Here is a 14425-nt window from a genome sequence, read left to right as displayed (position 1 = left end):
GCTATTCCTACTCCAGAGAATTCCTTTGTCTTGGGTCTTCAAATGTCATTTCCTGAGACCACCCCATCTAACATTGCTTCTCCTCCATCCCCAGTTTAGCTGAGCCTCTGTTGGACCCCACCGGGGTGGATTTAACCTATGATAGGCCACTCTGTCTGAGCAGACTTGTCCATATCTCAAAAAAGAAGCTCAGTGGTGCTTGGTGAAATAGCAAGGGACAGGCTTGATGATTTGGACAAGCCAGGGAAGACTCCAAGACCATCAAGCCAACAAGGGCCATTTAAACTTAGCTTTTTCAGAATTAATGAAGATGAACAGAAAAAATAGAAAACAGAATGTGGTCAGCTTCAGAATACTTTAATGCCTCTTTATCTATTGATAATGTCGAATCAATGAAAGCATGGGCTTTCCCAGGTTTTTTTGTCGAATCTAAAAAAACTGGTAGGCTTGGCAGTGCAGAGTAATCAAAGCCAAATGTTCACAATGAGTTCTTAAATAAGTGAAGACATTAAAAACATAAACCAAGGATAAAAGTATTAAAGCATCTTGCCGAGGTGCTTTTTTAATTAAGGCATTCTTACACCTAATGTGAAAACTGACAAAAGTTCAGTTCGTGATTTCAAGAGGTCTTGGTAGGGCACATGGTCATCTGCCACTAGAAACCCAGTAGTGATCTAGGATTTAGAACTAAGGGATAGATAACTCTTGATGAGGCTCTAAATAAATGAGCAGATTCCTCACTCAATTCTGGCTGACTCCATAAAAGACATTCAACTCTGATTTTTATCACCCTGGTGGATTTTATGATTTTGTGAAGTAATATGTCTAAGATTTTTGAACCCCATACTAAACAAAATAATCTAACAATGGGATAGACTATTATAAGTAGTACTGTTCTTAAAAGTCCTTATGATTTCCTTATCTGACATCAATGTATCCATTGTTAGAAAGACTCAGATTTTGGGCAATGGTGCCAATACCGAAAGATGAACCAGTGTCTTCCATCCCATTCATATGTTGCCTCAAAGCCCTGTGGCTATCTAAACTTTCTATTGGGAACCCCAACTATCACAACAAACAATTTCCAAAAGCTTACATCTTAGTTACCATACTAGATCTAGGCTTTAAAAAATGCCATTTGAGAAGAGAGGAAGGCATGGCATGAGGGCATAGGTCCATGGAATCCGAAGCCACATCTACATATTCAGCAATCACTGATTGAACACCTACTTCATGCCAGGCATGTGCAAGGTATAAAACATAAATGAGTAGTCTGAAAGTTGAACAAATTTTATGTGGCTTACAGATTCATTTTCCACATAATGCCCCAGAGGTCGTCAACCAACTTATAGTAGAGATTAAAACTTGGCCACTTTTTCAGTTAATGGTGGGGTCCAGGGTTTGTGAAACCATCCTCTAACGTTGCATCAGCAAAAACCTGATTTTAAAAGGCAACTTGCCCTTACCAAAATGGCTGAGACTTAGAGGTAGACGTGAGGCCTGCGCTTTGGATGCACCGTGACCTTTCTGGAGCAGTCTTGGGCTCCGCATCAGGGCCACAAGCCAGGGTGGACCATGTATGTGTTGCTGTGCACAGCTCCATGAGTTCAAGGGCAGGCCGGCTCTCTTTTCTAAGCTTGCTCAGATCTTCAGCCAGCTTACACACTTAGGAAGTCGCCCTGCCCTTGTGGAGAACAGACATTTACAAAAGATGGCCTGGAATTTTTCTCTGGTTTCATTCAGTCAGGGCAACTATTCCACAGACAAACCCTATCAGCAGTGGAGGAAAGAACTGGACATTGTATTCTCTGGCAAAAAGGCACATAGTGCTGGGCCCCTCCACGTGGGTCCATAGTGACATAGTTAAGGGTGTAAGGAAGGTTGATCTTTTTTCCACCTTCCTCTTCTTTCCTCCCGTAGAAAACAAGATTCATTGTGTTTTCCTTAAATTTACCTTCATTAATTGTATTAGGTTTCGGCAAAGCTTGTTCCATGAGCACACCCGATGGAGAATGTTTTCTTTACCAAAGTTCACGATTCTCCTATTCAAATCCCTAATTTCCATCGTTTCACTCCAGTGCTTTAGTGCTCCTGAGGCCTTTCAGGAATGAGCTCAATTATCAACCCCGAGTGAATCTGAAACCTGATTCAGTCTTCTTATGATCTGATTAAAGCAACGGGGTTTTATAAATGTCACTAAAGAAATAGTCAAACCTCAACTGCTAGAGGTTGGCCAGGCAATAATTTCCTCCTGTGAACTTGAGGCTTATTATATTTCGAATATTTGAAGCAGATCAGTGGTCCGGTGGTCATTGTGTGTCTTAGGGGGCTAAGATTTTACCATGAAAAAAACACTCCTTGTAACACTTGGCATGCACATTCCAAAAAAAAAAAAAAAACCTCCTATCAAGAGACTGGCAGTTTTAAAATTAATTATTTGAGCTTGAACAACTCAAAAGCATCATCAAATTAAAACAAGGTTATTTGGCACAGAGGTTATTGCCCATCATGTCTTCTAATTACTTTTCTGTATTTTGAAAAAACAAAACAAAACATTAAGTGCTGAGATAATGAACTTTGGGGGCGGTGTTCCGCAGCAATCCCTTGGTGATGGAAAAACTGTGCTGGCTTCCAAACAGACCTGACTTCCAAACAGACCCATGTGATCGTTCCCAGAAAGATCTGGTTGTAGGATGTGGCAACTCTAATGCCCAGTCTCCTCAGAACACCTTTACAACACACTAGTCACAAACTGCACACATAGTTATGACAGCAAGAGTAATAAAAAAAAAGACACAGAATGCTTTTTAAAAAAAATTCAACTTTATTGAAGTATAATTTACATATAATTAAGTGCATCTATTTTAAGTGTGTTGTTTAATGAGTTTTGACAAATGCACACTGTTGTGTGTCCGTCAGTACAATCAAGGTATAGCACATTTCGGTCACCCCCAAAACCTCCCAGTGTCCCCATGGCCAATTCCCACCAACCCTCTCACTTTCCAGCCCCTTGAAACTACTGATCTGTTTTCTGTTACTATAGCTTAGAATTTCATATAAATGAAATCATATAGTATGTACTCTTTTGTGTCTGGCTTCTTTCATTCAGCAAAATGTTTTTAAAAATTCATCCATGTTGCTATGTGTATCAGTAGTTTGTTCTGACTGCTAAGCAGTATTTCATTGTATGGGTCTACCAAATTTTGTTTATCTGCTCCCCTGTTGATGGACATTTGGTTATTTCCCATATTTTTGTTATTTGAATAAAGCTGCTATAAGCCTTTGTGTGGACACACCAGCTCTTTTTTAAAAGAATAAATGTAAGAAATCTAAAAGGTTTATGCAAAGGCCATAAGTTCAGATGTCAAAGGGGAGAAGCGGTTAATGTAAATGTGGGAAGCAGGCTGGGTATAAGACAAAAGGGAGTGGTGGGGACTATAACAATTTGCTACAGGTACAGTTTGCAACTCCTAGTTTACAGAAATAATGTTAAGAAATCTTAAATGGTAATGAACTCAGACTATCAAAAGAAAAGGCTTTACAGGTTAACTCATTCCTTTGGGTCAGGGAACAAAGAGCCCTTTTCAGACTTTTGGGCATCATGGCATAAAAGTCAGGAACATAATATTTGAGCTTAGACAGCCTTGGTTTGAATTTTTGATCCATACCTACTAGTTGCGTGACCCTGGACAAGTTTCCCCAACTTTTTGAGCCTCAGTTTCCCCATCTGTAAAGTGGAGATAATACGAATAGTAGCTATCTCATTGGGTGGTGGTAAAGAATAAATGAAATAAAGGTATGGTTGGAATTAGCCTACATGCTTTTAGAAATAAATGCTGATTCTCTCCCTCACTTTGGCCTAAGCTGCTTGCCAGGCACTTTACTCTCATTATTTCATTTTATTAAATCCTCATTCCATTTTGCTAAAAAGGAAACTGAGTCTCAGAGAGGTGGTGAGCCAAATGATGAGAGCCGAGAAGGAGAGCCACCAGCTCTGGCTGGATTTTGCAATGCTTCCCTAAAGCATAAGCCAATGGTACAACAGTCTTGGGGACCCTAGATGTATCTCTTCACACATTTGGGGCAAAGCTCATCTCTCCCCACCCGTTCCAGTCTCTGACTCTGGTCCACAGCCTACATGTCTACTATGCTCAGGAGCAGCCGGGGACAGAGTTTTTCTGAGAACACATCTTGGGCTGATTCTAATCATGCTTTCAACCAAGTGTCTCTCCCACTAGGCAACACAGTGCTGCTCAACACTACTTTTCCAGGCCCTGGTACAATGCCTGGCACGTAGTAGGACCTTGATAATCGTGAATCAAATGAAGAAGTGAATGAGTATCCTAAGAATAATACAGCTGCTACCAACAAGGGCATTCTCCCTATTGCCTGTACACACACACATAGCTTGACTCCATGAATGATTGTGATAAAATGTAATTGTATCCAAATAAAAGGAGAATTAAGCAGATAATTTCTATAGATGTTCCTTCTGAGCATATAGATTCTCTATTGAAGTTTAAATAAAAGACTACAGTCATTTTCTTTAAATAATGTGTGTGTGTGTGTATGTGTGAGATATGACAAACTGACTTACCAAAAAGTTACTGTGAAGTTCAACTAATGAAAAAAATTATATTTAACTATTCTCTATTGAAGTTTAAATAAAAGACTACAGTCATTTTCTTTAAATAATGTGTGTGTGTGTATGTGTGAGATATGACAAACTGACTTACCAAAAAGTTACTGTGAAGTTCAACTAATGAAAAAAATTATATTTAACTGAAATATTAGGGAATATCTGGATACTAAACATTTTATTTCTTGTGAAATAACTTTTAACTCTTTGACATTGGTTTGTTTCAGTTTTCACTTGCTTATGAGAATTTAGGAGCAATTCCTACCAAGAATGCCTTTCTGGAGTTTTTCTTCCTAGATTAATTGTGGGGATAAAATAATACCAAAGTGTTTCAACTTCCAGCAGTGTATGGTAGGACAGGACTTATCACAAGGGATAGATCAAAGATCTTAAATGATTAGGTGTTCTATGAAGTGCATGGGGGAGGAGAAAATGGGGAGTTGATATTCAAAAGGTATAAAGTTTCAGTTATGTAAGATGGTTAAGTTCTAGAGATCTGCCATACAACATTATGTTTATAGTTAACAATACTGAATTGTATACAGAAACACTTATGAGGATGGTACATCTCATGTTAAGTGCTATTACCACAATTTATCTAAAAAGAAAAAAAAATATTTTTAGGAACCTCTTTCTCTTTGCAGGCCCTTGATGTAATGGATTTTATGTTGGGCTGGCTTTTTCAGTGAGAGATCGACTTGTGGGTCACAGAATCACACCTTCAGAGCTGGAAGGGACCCCGGATAGCACAGAGTTTCAAATCCTCACTTCACTGAAAAAGAAAGTGAAATGACTTGTTCAGTTCACAAAAGACTTGTTCAGTTTTATGACTTGCTCAGTTCATAAAAGAAAGTGAAATGACTTGTTCAATTCACAAAGCAAATAAGTGGCGTCATAATACTAACTCCAGTGCTAACAAATGCTGTAGAGTGCCAAATTGCTTTCTAGAAAGGCAATAGCAATTAATATTGCCACCAGCAATACATGATATTATCGCTACATCTCAGTACAGTATTTCTAAGAAATATCTTTTCCTTGCAACAAACTTTTTTTTTTAAATCAAAGAGGAAGTGAAATTTTTAGTGTGGAGTAGATAATAGTATTAAATGCAGAATATCTTTGCATTGGCCATTAAATTTAGTTTTATCTACCTTTAATGTTGTATAAGTCAATATAGTGATGTTTACACAATTAAACATTAGTAAAATTTCAGATGTATAATTTGCACCCAATTAATTAAAAAGTATTTCGTATTAATTCTTTTAGCAAAGATTTATTGAGTGTCTTCTACATAGCAGGCACTGTTTGGGCCACATGAGATGTGTCAGTGAACAAAACAGACACCCCTTCATATATTTAATTTACCTGGCCAAGCCTCAGAGGCATTTAAGTTTGCAGCATCTTCTATACATTATGCCGTTTTGTATTTATTCTTTTGCAAATATTTACTTATTCATTTATCAAACACATATATATTGGTTTACAACACTGTATATTGGTTGCTTACATTGTGGTAGACATTCTTCTAGGATCGCAGGACAATCCAGTAAACAAAATGCAGATCTTCCCTCAGGGGACTTGTCTTCTAGTTGGGGTGCTTACAGTAAACAATAAATACAATAAGTAAGTGGTAACATGAGCCCCATAGGATTCCCCTTCTGGGGGAACCCCTGATCTGTGTAGGTCCGAGTGCTCACCGCTATAGGATCACCAATCACGCTTGTCAGACAGATCTTAAAGGAAAGCCTTTTTATTTTGGAAGATGACAACTGGGAGACAGAAGGTAAAGTCCCAGCTGCCTCCATGATTGACTGAGGGCTGGGGTTTATACAGGTAAATGTATTGGGTGAAACAAGATGCTTTGAGAGATGCAAACAGGATATAGGATGTCTTCATGCATGATGGACAGCTCCTTCCTGTTTTGTGAGACAGGATGCTTTGAAATATGTATCGGGATATATTGGGTGAGACAGGATGTCTGCTTTCCATACAATCTTAGTTAATCATTAAGGGTAGCTATAAAGGGAAAACAAAGTTAAGTTTATAGTATATACACGAATGTGGGGAGTTTTCTACATTTACACTCAGATTGGTTTTTGTTTTGCTTTGACATGCCCCCATTTTATTTCAAGTACTTTCCTACTTTATGGCTGCACAAAATTTTCCAGACTCATCTTGTTTATTCCTTGTCCCTGCCTTGTCACTTCTCCAGGAGTCCTGGTTCCTTTTAGTGAAGGCTGTTGTTTAGAAACCAAGATCTGGGCACCAGATATGCTCTTTGAAAGTAGTTATCATTGCTTCTAGGTCCCCCGATACTTCCTATAATATAGAAAATTATATTTCTATAAACTGTATTATAAATATATAGCCATAAATACTATCTATACCCATTAATATTTCTGTATGTATATATACATACAGAAATATTAATGGGTATAGATATATTTGTGTGTGTGTGTGTGTGCGCGTGTGTGCGTGTGTGTTGTGTGTATGTATGTAATGTTATGAGTTCATATTGATGCTTTGGATTCCAATCCAACACCACAGACTTCATTTTTTTTTTTTTTTGTCTTTTTGTCTTTTTTCGTGACCGGCAACGGATTGCAATCCTCAGTGTCGCGCCCGTACCGGACCGGGACCCGCAACGGGATTGCAACCCTCGGCGTCCGGCAACGGATTGCAATCCTCAGTGTCGCGCCCGTACCGGACCGGGACCGGCAACGGGATTGCAACCCTCGGCATTGCCCCCGCTCCTTGCTCAGCCAGTGAGCCGCAGGTCTGCACGTGGGATCCGAACCCTCGGCGGGAGCGCCGCCGCACTTCCCAAGCGGCGCACTGTAGCAGTGCGCCACCGGGCCAGCCCGAGACTTCATTTTAACCTTTTCCCATCCTTATTTGTAACTTCTTTCTCCAACAGTAAGAAACCTGGTTGTGATCATCTACAACCTATTTTCTTATTTTTTCAACTCTAGTAAACACTTAATGAGACACATGTTCACTAAATGGAGTATAGCATTTATGAATAGTTCTTTTTGTCTTTAGCCTGATGGTACCCAGTCAAGATACAGTTTTCCACAGTTACTTAAATCAGTACTTTTCATTCCTACCCCTTCAGGGTGTTCATGTTATTCATTTGTTAGTGTTTGTAACCAGTTTAAGTTCCCTCTATATCCCGATTGGTTTTGTCTATTTTTTAGGGAATAAAAAAAAAATACTACTATGGTTTTAATAGGCAAAGCCATATGAAAAGATAGACCCACAGATGCTATTAACTTTAAAAAACTTAGTTCTTGGTACAGTGCTTGGCAATTCAATTAATATTTATTGAATAAAATAATTAATTAACGAATATTTTCTTGAAATTTACTATCCTACTTGAAATTTAAGTATCCTTACCCTTCTCCCAATACACACAAAATGGCAACTGTATGGTAATGGTTGTGTTGATTAATTCAATTGTGGTAATCATTACACAATGTATACATACATATATCAAATTATCACATTGTACACCCTAAGTTTATACAATTTTATTTGCCAATTATTCCTCAATAAAGCTGGAGAAAAATGAAAGCTTCCCAGGTGATTCTAATGTGGGAAAAAAATAATTAGTATTAATTAATTCAGACTTTTGCACAAATTTGAGAAATGCCAAATTTGTCAAAGACTTCTCAAAGACTGGGCAATCCCCATATCAGACTTTATGTTAGCCCAAAAGCAGTTACCCATAATACCATTTTCTTATCCTCACGTTTCTTTACTTTTAAGGAATGTGAGGAATCTTTTATCCATTTCCTATGTCTCATTGTAGAATTTAAGGAACATTCAAATAAAGGGACACATTTAATTATCTCACAATAAATCTGCATGCTTCTCTGTAATGCGATAGTTTGACACAAACAATTTAAATTTCATTGTTCAAAATGGGAGTGGGGGTGGAGGATTGGTAGAATGTTTCATCTCTTTCTGTTATTTGCTATTGTTTATTACTTTATATACTTTATTGCTAAAGTACGTAAACATAGGCTTCTTCATAAAGCCTGTAAACATGTTTTCCTCACTACAGTGGGCAATTGAAGACCTAGATACAAAGGAATAATAAAAAGCTACTCTAGAAAGAGTTTTCTGAGGGGAGTCCTGAGTTAGAGTCCCGTCAGCTGGACTTGTCCTGCATGTGCTCAGCCTGGTTTGTAAGCATCAGGTGGCCTTGCTGTTGCAGATGTTTCCAGGTGTGCTTGTTTGCTAGCAAACTAGGGTGTTCACCAAAACAGTATCTGTCCCCCTGTTCCTTTCTACACTCCTCATTGCCCCTCATGCTCCCTTTTCCTCCCAAATCATGCTTTCAAGAAAGAATCTGCATAGTTTACTCCAACTTTCATGAATTAAAGCCCACAGGGTGGGGGAAAGAAGGAAACTGCATTTGGGGACACATACCAGGTGCTGGGTTGGGGGATCTACATACATTCATTTTAAAAAAATATTCTAAGTCTCATGTTTAAAATGAGGAATGGAGGAGATTTGATCACCATGTTAAAAGAATTTCAGTGAGAAAGTAAAAAAAAAAAAATTAGACAAATGGAGTCATGCATTTTGTGAAGCTTTTTGTGATAGCTGCTCTACCCAACCCATTGGGAAGGCTGGAATAACATGATCTTTAATGTTTGCTTGTCCCTGGCTAGTCTAGCCCCTAATACTCTAGATTCTGAACGGTATTAGGGGAAGAATAACTTGCTTTTTAAAATTGACAATCAGAACAGATTCTCTTCTGTGATTGAAGTTCATTTCACAAATGTTTATCAAGCTTCTGCTTCATAAATCTCATTTCCTGTAAGGATGAATAAGACACCACCACTGTCTTCAAGAAGCTCACAGCCTAGTGATAACATATACACAGAGCGTGATTAGAGAATGTGTATGTGTGTTTGTCGGTGAGGGTCTCCATGCCATGTGACTTTTGCTGTTTAATCTCCATCAGGCTGCAGGACTCTCACGAATCCCACGTAAAAGGTTCTGATTTCCTTTTAACCTACCATAAACATGGCCACTTTCTCTGGCTCTCAGACGATAATAAACATGGTGGGCGAGTGACAAATAACTCTATGAGGGCTGTTCTGTTTCCAGCCGGAAGGAGCTCCCTTATCCTTGTTAGTGCTACACAGCATTTAGGGGCTTGTGACTGGTGTCAAAGCACTCTCTTCTCTTCCAAGATACATTACTTTTTCTTACTCTTGTCTTGATTCACTCAGTGGTGTCTATTCATGCGCTTGTACCAATACAGGGTGGGTGCGAGGGCATGTTGTTATCTTGGCTTCCTGGCAGAGTTGAGAGAGACACCTGAACACCTCATCCCAAGAACAGCCTCATCCCCCTAGCAGCTTCTTTCCCCGCCATTGCAGGTGATCAACACAGAACAAGAGAAGAGGACAGCTGGGCGACAGCTGTGAATGTCCACTTTTCCCTCCTGTCTCTTTGGAGTCCTGGGTGTGGGACGGGATTCCCATTTGGTGTTGATTTTCTCAGGAATTGCCTAGGACTTAAGGAGAAAAGTGACTTCTAAGTCTGTTCTTGGACTCACCCCAGCCAGTTTCACTAAAATGCTAGCTGTTCCAATAGCTAAACATCTTGGGTGTACCCTGTTTATTGTGATGTACTTTCTGAAGGGCCATGTGCTCTTGACTGGTGTGTTTCAGGGCCTGGTTGTCCTGCACACAGTAACCACAGAGTGGGCAAAATTTGCACAAGCACACACACTATGTCCTCGTCCTCGGGGCCATGCAGTGTTGGCAGTTGCAGAGAGACTCCTGAGAGGCAGACAGTGTCTCTGGCTGCCAGCTTTCCTTTGCATGCATCTCAAAATCTAGAGAAAGGCTGAAAGCAAAGAGAATGTCCTAGGAAAGAGAAACAGAGCATAAATAACCATTGCTACTCTGGTGTTACAGAAACATGAAACAATTATAAGTTCTCTGACACTTCCTCATCCCAAAAGATAATGTCTTGGACCTCTATGAATGAAATAAAAAAGACAGTAACAATGAGGAAGACAATGCTGATATTTCTATTTATGTCACTGAGTTTCCTGTAGAACTTGGGTAAAGACCTCACAGCGTTGCCTAGAGTTGTAAATACCAGCTACATACACACGAGAGTATAGACGTCCACAACAAGCCTCTGGTGGAAAAGAAAGCAAGTTGCAGAGTAACATTTACCATAAGCTGTGTGATTGCATGTGCATGTATGAACACTTTATAAGTATTCTAAAAGTATTTACAAGTCATGAAAAGATTCACAAATGGCTACCATGGACTATCTCACAGGATGGGGGCAGCAGAGTGGGGAGAAGAGTAAAAGGGGTGGAGATAGACACGCTGTTAATTTTATTTCTTTATATACCTCAAATCTGTTCAAATCGTTATAATACACGTTTTTTATATTTATAATTATATTTATATATATTTATATTTATAATTAGGAAAAAAAAAGGCATGTTGTTTTTTAAAGTAGCTGGAAGGTCTGCTTGTGTGCCTGGGGCTGTCTGAGAGGCAGATTAAATCAGAGCCTTGCTAATCAGCGGGGAGTGTGGTGGGCCAGACCGAGCCCCTCGGGCGGGCAGGGCTGCCAGGGGGCTGCTCTGCCGCAGGGAGGAGCGGAGGCCGCCCTGTCGGCAGCTCGCCTGCGGGAGCCTGCAGTCCCTCAGCCCGACCTCCAGTAGATGTCATTACAGGCACCAGGAGTGATCCATCAAGAGTCTGGCTAGACCTGGGGCTGGAGGGGGAAGCTGATAACTGGGGAGGCGGCAGCTGGGCCTAGAGTCTAATGTCTTTTTTTTTTTTTTTTTTCACTTTAATGCCATAGAAAATTCAAGGCTTATGCTATTTTTTTTTCCCTACATTTACTGACATTGTCTTAAGTCATAGCCAGTATTGAGCAGGCACTCTGGGGTCCAGAGAGCATGCTAGGACTCGCTTCATCTACCACATGCCTATAGGTTGGTGCTGTGATGACTGCCCATCTTACAGATGAGAAACAGAAGGAGAAAGCTGATTAATCTGTCCATGGTCAACGCAGGTCTACGGTGAAAATACAGTCACAGTCATAGAGTTTTATATTATATGTGTGCTTATGTGTATGTGTGAGTATATAGTAATGTATTTATATAGCTATGGTCTATGCAACATAGCCTCCTAATTTTTCCAGCACTTTCTCACACTTGGGTAACCTTCTCTAGTCTAAAGTCTCCTAAAAAGCAACAAACTTGTGGACTCACTTCAACCTTCCACAGTGCCTTACATGCTGCAGGCACTCACTAAATAGTAGTTGCGTTGTATTTGTTGGACACAACACCGACAGGACTCAGACCACGCGCAGGTGAGATTAGAACCTCTCCGGAGTGAGGCAGGCAGAAGCAGAGAGAGGCTCTCTTCTCTTTGTGGAGAGCCTTGGTAACACTACTTTATGCAGAAAAAGTGCCTTTATTTCTTCAGCTTCCTCTTACCTCATATCTTTCTCCTCTTCCTCTTCCTTCCTTTATAAAAATATCTGAGTTCGTGCTCTGGGATAAGAGAAAAATGTGGGTTCTTACCCAATTTAGTTCTTCCTCTCCTGATCTGATTAGAATAAACAAGAGCCTCCTAGGACTTAGAAAAAAAATCCTTACTCAGATTTTGAATGAATTATTGCGGAGAGGTTTTAATTGGCTGTGGTTGGCCTCTGACCTCTTGTACAGATTGATTTATGAGGTGAATTTGCCATCAACTGTTGGAAAAATTGATAGTGGCACAGAGTGCATGGTAGGAGATAGAAGCTGCTGTTTGAATAGGGCTTGGAAAATATTTATGCCATCCCCAGCCCCCACCACACACACCCAGTTTCATGTCCGAGGACAACATTCCCTAGGAACGCTGATGGGCCCTAAGCTAGCCCTGAGTGTTCGCTTCTAGAGTCAGATAAAGGTTGCCACTTTCCAATCTGCATGGGAAAAAGGGGAAAAACATTAACTTATGTGTAGCATTATCTGTTTTATTTTTTCTCATAATTGTTAACGCTGCTATAAGATTTTACATATGTTTTCTCTTTCAGCACAAAAGTGGTTTGTTCTTTTTTTCTTTCTCTAGCATTTTGGCTTTTCATGTGGTTCTTCGGGGGACATGAAGACTTCTTGAGGACTGCTGCCCCAGTGATTTTGGAAAAGCCCTCAGATTGTAATACAGCCCGTTCTCTCCCCTTCCTCGGAGAAGGGAGGCAGATTTAGAGGGACTGCTTGGGACAAAGAAGCTGTGAGGACATGCAGACGGTATGGTATGGCTCCCCACCAGTCTTTGTGCCTGGCCCCAGGTACTTTCAGAATAGTGGGAGGCCTGTGCTCAGTGATATTTTTCTTAGTTCATATTACTTGTAGGATGTAGGATGCAGTTCAGACCCAATGAGCCATTCTTAGAAAATGGTTTAGAAAGAAGTGAAGCATTTCCTCGTATGAATTGTTGTAGTCCGTGTGTTATTCCGATCATACAGCCATCTGCTGCCTGGTGCCTGCCTCCTTTCTCCAACAAGTTTCTAAACCTTCCATGGCACTCTGCTAGGTACAGATTCAATGCCTAATAACGTCCTGTTAATTTTATTCATCCATTCGTTTAACACATATTTTTTGGGTGTGTACCATGCATAACTTCTTGATAACCACTGGTATACAGTGATGAATGGAACAGACGTGGATCTTACCCTCATGGGGCTTTGGTTCTGCAGGAAAGCGGACACTGAACAAGTAAAACATACATGTCTTTTACAAATTGTGATATGTTCTAAAAAAGAAAAAAAACCAGGAAACTGTGGGAGAGAATAAAAGGGGATGTCTACATGACAGTAGGTAGTCAGAGAAGGATCCCCTGAGGAGGAGACATTTAGGCTGAGACATGAAGAAAGGGGGCAGCCATGAGAAGAGTGGGGGAAAGCATTCCAAGCAGAATGGCCAGCATGTGCAAAGGCCCTGCATATGCATGGGAGTGGGGCTGAGTGGGTGTGATCCAGGAGCTAGAAAAGGCCTGTGTGCATGAAGCATAGTGAGCAATGTGGAGGAGCGTAGGTGGTCAGAAGGCTGGAACCATTTAGAGCCTTGCAGCTTATGTTAAGAAGTCTGGATTTTGTTCCATGAGCAATGGGAAGACATGTTGACCCTTGCAGAACCTCACAGAGACCCTGCATTGAACTTCTGGCTAAAGAAGGCCTCTTGTCAGCCTTGAGTCAAATTAAACGTGCTCATGTCTTTTGGGAAAGTTTAGTGTATCTCTTTGAATATTTTTTCAATGCATATTATGTACCCTGTATGTACCTTACACATTTGGGATGGCATCTTCTTGTGTTCACTTCATGTGTCACAGAAGTGTCCCCATGTCATCAAATATTCTTCTACAACATGATTTTTAATGATTTCATACAATTTCCAGTATGGATGTACTGTAATGGATATAGCCTATCTCTTATTAGAAATTTGAGTCTAATAACTTAAATAATAGCTTAGTAACAATATTAATAACTTGATAATAAATAACCTAAATAAAAATGTATAGAACTTACTTGCACATTAATCCTTTGCACATATACCCGATTATTTCCTTGTGAAAAATTTCTAGTAATGAAATTTCTGCACCAAAAGAATATGCCTATTTTTATGGTTGGATCAAAAGTGCTGGGCCGGCCCGGTGGCGCACTGCTACAGTGTGCTGCTTGGGAGCGCGGTGGCACTCCCGCTGAGGGTTCGGATCCCACGTACAGACCGGCCGCTCACTGGCTGAG

General features: G+C 40.2%; 1 long non-coding RNA gene across 1 annotated transcript in view; it reads right to left on the bottom strand.

Annotated features, from left to right (window-relative positions):
• Positions 1–5232: 5232 nt before the first annotated feature.
• The window catches only part of LOC103586652, a 70281-nt gene continuing 61088 nt past the window's right edge, over positions 5233–14425 (bottom strand). The window contains exons 2-3 of the long non-coding RNA XR_550166.1: positions 6147–6236; positions 5233–5411 (exon numbers count right to left, since the gene is read on the bottom strand). This is a non-coding gene — a long non-coding RNA (uncharacterized LOC103586652). The remainder of the gene's footprint in view (positions 5412–6146; positions 6237–14425) is intronic.

This window comes from Galeopterus variegatus, unplaced genomic scaffold (genome assembly GCF_000696425.1).
Source record: "Galeopterus variegatus unplaced genomic scaffold, G_variegatus-3.0.2 Scaffold359, whole genome shotgun sequence".
Classification (NCBI taxonomy): domain Eukaryota; kingdom Metazoa; phylum Chordata; class Mammalia; order Dermoptera; family Cynocephalidae; genus Galeopterus; species Galeopterus variegatus.
This window is presented reverse-complemented; position numbering and strand designations above follow the sequence as displayed.